The sequence below is a fragment of the Myxocyprinus asiaticus genome, chromosome 49 (assembly GCF_019703515.2).
Source record: "Myxocyprinus asiaticus isolate MX2 ecotype Aquarium Trade chromosome 49, UBuf_Myxa_2, whole genome shotgun sequence".
Lineage (NCBI taxonomy): Eukaryota > Metazoa > Chordata > Actinopteri > Cypriniformes > Catostomidae > Myxocyprinus > Myxocyprinus asiaticus.
In genome coordinates, this window is record NC_059392.1 from 9,937,766 (window position 1) to 9,945,523 (window position 7,758).

The window sequence follows — 7,758 nt, forward strand, 5'->3', positions numbered from 1 at the left end:
TCTCTGAGCCCTGTAAAACACGAGCATCCTGTTGTCTGGACCTCCCCTGTATCTGCAGTAAGTACTTAATCTCGGTATAACAAACTCTTCAGGTTCTGACTAGACTCAATATATGCTTTAAAACAAACATAATTATCTACAGTTCTCAAAACATGTCCAACTTTACAGCTGTGAAGGTGCTAATAGTCTACATAGCTTTGCTCAGGTTCTTATGGATCAAGACTCAACAAAATAACTAAAATGCTTTGCCCTATTTTCAGTGGGAAACAGACACAATGGGCCATACTTCTATTTGCGATATTTGGCCATCATCCTAAAATCCATAATCATTAACAGATTTGTGAGGAAGAACAATATTGCCTCGCTATGTTTCTGTAGCCCAGTTATATAGGCTGAAGAGCTTCACACTCTTGGTTTCAATATCACTCATCCTCATTTATGAAAGTATTTCAACCACCAAAAATAGAAAATGTTACTTCTTCTTTGACTTATTTTAGTACATTTTGTACTTTTTCCCCAATAACTCTCTATAATAGCAATTCAGACATTAACAACTTCATATATATATATATATATATATATATATATATATATATATATATATATATATATATACACACATACATACATACATACATACATACATAGCCTACACACACACACACACACACACACACACACACACACACACACACACACATATATATATATATATATATATATATATATATATATATATATATATATATATATACAGACAACAGTACGAAAACGCGACGTAACTTTACAATAATACGTTTTCTCTTCGCGAGTCTTATAGACGGCAACTCTAAGACAGGTTTAGATTAATATTAAGACTTAAAAGACGTACCTTAAACAAAAAAAGTACTGAGTATAAGCTCTTAAATAGATTTCCCAAGCTTTGGTCCCCGTTTGACGTCCTGGGAATGGTGAAAAAGAGAATAGCCTGGGATTTGTAATGAGGCTTAGTTTTTTCCTGAACTCGTCACAAATGAAGCCATGTTGAAGTGAAAGTCGATACTTCCGTGAGTGCCTTTACTGAACGCGACGCGTCTGTTAGAGTTCTGAAGTCCGCATTCAGTCGACCAATCAAAGACGAGGCGTATGCGCTAGACGGACGTCTTTGACCGTTGCGCCACGTCCATGTGTGACCAATCAAATTTTTTTCCAGCGTATTTTAGACGCCGTGTCTGGAAAGAACTTCAACTTTCAAAAGCGCGTCTCGAAACACCTGCGTTTTTGCGCAAGAACGCGTTCGAACGCGTTTACGTCGAGTCACTCACCGACTGTCAGACTCTATTAATAACAAACGACGAATGAAATTACGAAATAACAGATAGTCTTAAAGGAACATAAATTATTTGAAGTATTTACAAAAATGTTTGTGTTTTTCACAATAACATGACGTGCCAAATTGAATTGTGATTTACTATAATCTAATTTATGGATGTATAACAGGATTTACAGTGTTTTGGTCTGTTTCAGGAACTGTCAATCATCAATGTCAAGTGAATTGAACTTGTGTACGTTTCAAGCTTGTATTATCTCTTTGGTTGTAGCGCCCCCTGCTGGATATAGCGCGAAATGGCGTGTGGCAGACCATCTCACCATTAGTCTAATTTAAGTAATTACTAATGGTTTATTGTTTGCATGTTTATTTATTTATTTAGTTAGTTTTTTAGTTTTTAGTCTTAGTTTTATTAACAGATTGTATTCTGTATCGATTGTATAGGGTCATGATTCTATTCTATTCTATAATTTATCATGCTGTTGTCATGTTACCCATAAATTGTGAAAACTCAATACAAGTGAAGCTCATTTGACAGCATTTGTGGTATAATGTTGATTACCACAAAAGTTAATTTCGACTTGTCCTTCCTTTTCTTAAAAAAAAAAAAAAAAAAAAAACTACAAATTTGGCTACAGTGAGGCACTTGCAGTGGAAGTGATTGAGGTGAATTTTTGGAGGGTTTCAGTGCAGAAATGTGAAGCTTATAATTTTATTAAAGCACTTACATTAATTCATATGTTACAGCTTGTGTATTATTTGAGCTGTAAAGTTGTAGGGTTTACAGCGTTACGTCATCATGACAACAAAGTTTTAAAATTGGATATAACTTTACACAGAAAAGGTAATTAAGTGATTTTATCACACTAAAATCATGTTAACAAACATATTGTTTATGTCTTGTTACTACTTTTGAAACCGTGAGCATTTTAACGTTTACTGATTGGCCCCATTCACTTCCAATGTAAATGCCTCACTGTAAACCAGATTTTTGCTTTTTTTTTTTAATGAAAAGGAGGGACGAGTTGCAATACATTTTTGTGCTAATCAACATTGTCACAAATGCTGTTAATTAAGCTTAACTTGTATTGATGCAGGAATATTCCCTTAATTGTAATAACAGACTTATTATTATATTCTGGTAGTGCAAGGGAGAATATTTCTCAAAGAATCAATAATTATGTCCCTGAGAGCCTCATTAATGTCCCTTCTTTTTAAAGGTGCACTCAGTAATTATTTCCTCATTAAACATTTTTTTACTCCTAGAGAAATTAATTGCAATTTTGACACATAGGTAGGTATAAAATCATGACCATTCCCATGAGATGAAGTCACCTTATTAAAGCTGTTTTATTCTACACAGAGAGAAGGTCCCCCTCATGGGGTTGGCCATGTTAGGATCACATGACCATCTGAAAACTAGTGGCTTAATCTCAGTAACCATCATGTTATTGTCAATTTCACACATGGATTAAATTAATCATGGCTGACTGTGAATAGGGAATTTCTACAGTGGAATCGGTAACTGAAAACTATTGATTTTGGATGCTACATTCATGCCCCTAGGTTTTAGTGTCCAAGTCCAAGATGAAATGAACAAAGAGCTACTGAGTGCACATTTCAAATGTGCACCTGTTTTCAGAAAGTATTCATACAAAATGTATTATATCTTTGATTCAGTGTTTAAAATCATTTGAGACCGTCTCAAAAAGTCAGATAAGGTCTTCCCCATAGGGAAGGGATTTTTTTCCTATTATGACAAGTCAATGCAAGAAATTTGTCAGATCATATCTCCCAATCAGAATGTCGTAGAGACATAGGCTTATTTCACTTAGGCTGGCAAGGATCCTTTTGAGTATCACCCTGGTAACTACCTAGCAACCACATGGGATTACCCTAGCAACCAAGTAACAAAACCACTCACATTTTCTTCAGGAAATGTACATATCTAGATATTCTTATTCTTCTGAGACCCCACATTTCTGTATGCTACTCCTCCTAGATCTTTCAAGATACAACCACCAAACTCGGCACAGACCTTTAGACTTGTTACTTGGTTGCTAGAGTAATACCATCTGGTTGCTAGGCAGTTACCAGGGTGATACTCAAAAGGCTCCTTGCCAGCCTGAGTCAAATGAGCCAACCCGGAAGTGTCTATGATGTTCTGGTGCAGAGATATGTGTTTTGTTACTTGGTTGCTAGGGTAATCCCATCTGGTTGCTAGGCAGTTAACAGGGTGATACTCAAAAGGCTCCTTACCAGCCTGAGTGAAATGAGCCTGCCCCCATGTTTCTACGACATTCTGATTGGGAGATATGATCCGACAAATTTCTTACATTGACTTGTCATAGTCCCTATAGGACTTTTTGAGATGTTCTTTTTGCCCCCCAGGGGTGCACTATACCCTCATCCCTTAGAAAAGTCATAGCACAGGTGTCCCCAATAGGCCGGTCGTTTTGACACCTCATTTGTGGGTCTAAGTCAAATGGTGCGGGATGAGTTAGATACCGAAAAAGTGTACGGAAGAATAATAATAAGTATGTGAGATTATAATAGTGATGCTTTGCATCACAAGCACCACTAATAAGCTTACATAGTAGATCAGTAGGTTGGTTTTTCCAAGTATAAATCAATAGTAATTGTATTATATATATTTAAGCAATATCTCACATCTGTGATGCTCTGTTATGCAGCACTTTATTTGACAAAAATGATACAATATCATGGTGAAAATTAATTGTTATACTTTATTTGATTACATTTTTAATTAATGTATTTATTTAAACACCATTTTGATGATAGAATTGAAATAAACTGTTGATGTAGAGTTCAAACAAAAAACAGGTATTGGACTTGGTATCGGAGAGTTCTCAAAAAAAAGTATTGGTACTTGTACTCGTTCTCAAAAAAATAGTATCGGGACATCCCTAATTACGAGGGCACACAAAAATATTGCGAGGGAAAGCAAAACTATTGTGAGGGTATGCAAACTTATTGCAGGAACACAAAACTATTGTGAGGGAACGCAAAACTATTGCAAGGGAACGCAAAACTTATTGTGAGGGAACACAAAACTATTTTGAAGGTATGCAAACTTATTGCAAGGGACCGCAAAGCTATTTCGAAGATATGCAAACTTATTGCAGGAACACAAAACTATTGTGAGGGAACGCAAAGCTTATTGTGAGGGAACACAAAGTTACTGCGAGGGAAAGCAAAACTATTGTAAAGGAACGCAAAGCTTATTGCGAGGGAACACAAAACTACTACGAGGGCATGCAAACTTATTGCGAGGGAACACAAAACTATTGCGAGGGAACACAAAGTTACTGCGAGGGAACACAAAGTTACTGCGAGGGAAAGCAAAACTATTGTGAAGGAACGCAAAGCTTATTGCGAGGGAACATAAAACTATTGCGAGGGAACACAAAATTATTGTGAGGGAATGCAAGGCTTATTGCGAGGGAACACAAAATTATTTAGAGGGTATGCAAACTTATTGCAAGGGAACGCAAAGCTGTTTCGAGGGTATGCAAACTTATTGCAGGAACACAAAACTATTGTGAGGGAACGCAAAGCTTATTGCGAGGGAAAACAAAACTACTACGAGGGCATGCAAACTTATTGCGAGGGAACACAAAACTATTGCGAGGGAACACAAAGTTACTGCGAGGGAAAGCAAAACTATTGTGAAGGAACGCAAAGCTTATTGCGAGGGAACGCAAAACTATTGCGAGGGAACACAAAATTATTGTGAGGGAATGCAAAGCTTATTGTGAAAGAACGCAAAACTATTGCGAGGGCATGCAAACTTATTGCGAGGGAACAAAACTATTGCGAGGGAACGCAAAACTATTTCAGAAAAAAAAGAAAAAAGAAAAAATAATCCTCTAAGCAAAGGGCTCTGTATAGTTGCGCCACTTATTGTACCGTAAAATTGACTGTTGATGAGTCCCACCTATTGAGTATTCAGTGAGTATTCGCATCACTTTTGGTGCGAAGGATCCTTTTGTCTGCTATTCGCATTGTTGCATTCGTTGTGAAAGATTCTTAAGAATGTGACAAAACATAAAAGTCTTGGGGGAAAAAAGCAGGGAAGTTGAATAACTTTCTTAAGGAACTTTAAAAACATACCTTAGCTCCCACGATCTACATAACTGGAATTACATACAACCACTTCCCCATTTCATCATGTTCAAATCTTTATAAATAGCAGCGTTTGTTTGGTGGGTGATCAGAGATTTTTGACTTTTTGCTGATCATTGACTCAAAACTACATTAAGTATGTCTATAGTTGCCTACTGCCTTTAAGGACCGGAGATGAAGATTTTATGCTCAAGCAGCAGACCAATCAGAAGGTTTGTGTAAGTTGCTGTGTGTGGACATGGATAATTTCCTTGACCCACCTTATGATATTGATTACACAAATTTAAAAGATGTCTCATCTTGCGTGGGAATGAGCCATACAGTGGCGGATTTAGGCATGGGCGACATCCTGAGGGGAGGCGGCGGCACCTTCCTTTGAGGGGACACTGAGACACCCACACAAACAACTTTGGGGGTGTGTTGAAGCGGGTTTCGCCCAAGGTGCAATACAGTTTTAGAGATTGTGGAAAGGCCGATTCGCCCTTATGGACTGCTTTTGAAAGAGGTGTGAGGGAGGAGTTCTTACAACCATCTGACTGCCATACTTGTTCATTTATTTTTTTGGTGTGTGGACAGTTATTGCTTGTGGGATTATGGTTTTATAAATAATATTATTATTCCTTTTAATTGCTCTATTAGACTCAGTCAGTCTTTTATGCTTTTATAGTTTATAAGCCTTTATATTATTATGCAAGACATATGCTTTCTTGATTTGGTTTAACATTTATTTTTTCTTGGTTTGGTATAGCTGTACTTTAGGGTTAGGATTTAAACAGCATTTAATCTATCAGATATAATCAGCATAAATATGTTTAAAAAACATATAGCGATGTGCACATGATTAATCAGTTTAAGTAATTGCTGTGTAAATACAAATATGGGAAAATTGTGCATTTATTGCAATTTATTTTAAACTTCATACATTCTTCATTATATATTTCAAAGTAAAAAATTCTGTCTAGATAACTATTTTTTTCATTCACATAAATAAACAAATAAAAATAGCACATACTATTTCACATGTGTCTTGTCTCTGTATGATGATTTTATTAAGGAGGGTATTTTGGAGAGACTGGTGCTAGTTGTCACAATCTGAACTTTCTTTAGTTAGTTTCTATACATTGAAGTGCCCATTACAAGCCTGTTTGCTATTTTATTTCCACTGATTTCAGAAGAATAGATTGAAATATATCTGAAATATTACTGAAAGTTAAAAAAGCCATCTTCCACAATATACCTATATTTGAAATGTATTATAGCCTATTAAGTGTCTTTTGAGCAATAATTTAAACTGCATTATGAAACAAATCAATTCATGAAACAGCAAAATTGGAAAAAGTAACAAACAAGATACAAAATGCATATTGCCAGCCTTTCTTGATCTCTTTGGTTTTGGCACTCTCTGGAGAACATAGAGTGAAATGGCATGTCACAGGAGGAGGAGTTGTCTACAGCAGGGGTTTTCAAACTTCTAGATGCCATGTCAAGGACCCCCAGATATGATTGTGAGGGACCTCCATCCAAAAAATTAAAAAGGCAGCAATTTATTTCCATGTATAAAGGTCTATTTATACTGTGTGAGAATAAATGGCGCTTTCAGCACTTTTCTAAACAGCTGTTTGTCACTATGCACTGCAAATTGCTCCGGATCCATGAGATCATCATGTGCATGTCTAAAGGTATATTTTAAAGTTAAACGTTTTAAAATGTTGCACATTTATGTAGCTAATGTGAATCCATAAAATTATCAAATTTATTTTGAGACAAAATACTTATTTGTCATTTTCAGTTTTGTTCAAGGTGATCAAATCAAGTTTTTCAATAATTGTTCAACAGTATTTGGGGTAAAAAAAAAAACAAAAAAAAAACCTTGTTGCCCATAAAACACATTGGGCCCTATTTTAAGAGCACTAGTGCTAAGCGCCATGCGATAAGTCATATGTTCAAAGTAAATGGGAATGGGCAGGAAGTTTTGGTATTTTCGTGCAAGTATGCACTATGTCCAGGCGTAATTGGGTTTGGCGAATTTATGTGTGCAAGGCGAAGAATAGAAACACTGACTTGCGTTCTTTCCTGCATTAACTTATTGAATTTTAGTGAAAGTGTATGTACTGTATAAACAGGGCGGTTACTAAGATTAAGAGAGTAGTATTCGGCTGGTCATGTGATTCTAACATGGCAGACCCCATGTGTGGACCCTCACCATATAAAAAAAAAACAGCTTTTTTATTGTTCAGTTCTTTAGAAGTGAAACTTTTTTAATGAGGAAAAAATTACTTAGTGCACCTTCAACATAATACAGA

General features: G+C 36.0%; 1 protein-coding gene across 1 annotated transcript in view; it reads right to left on the minus strand.

Moving 5' to 3' along the window:
• Nucleotides 1-1,029, minus strand: part of LOC127438407 (protein strawberry notch homolog 2-like) — a 60,511-nt gene extending 59,482 nt beyond the window's left edge. Inside the window, exon 1 of the mRNA XM_051693967.1 lies at nucleotides 872-1,029. The gene's annotated coding sequence lies outside the window, so the exon portion shown is untranslated. The remainder of the gene's footprint in view (nucleotides 1-871) is intronic.
• Nucleotides 1,030-7,758: the final 6,729 nt, after the last annotated feature.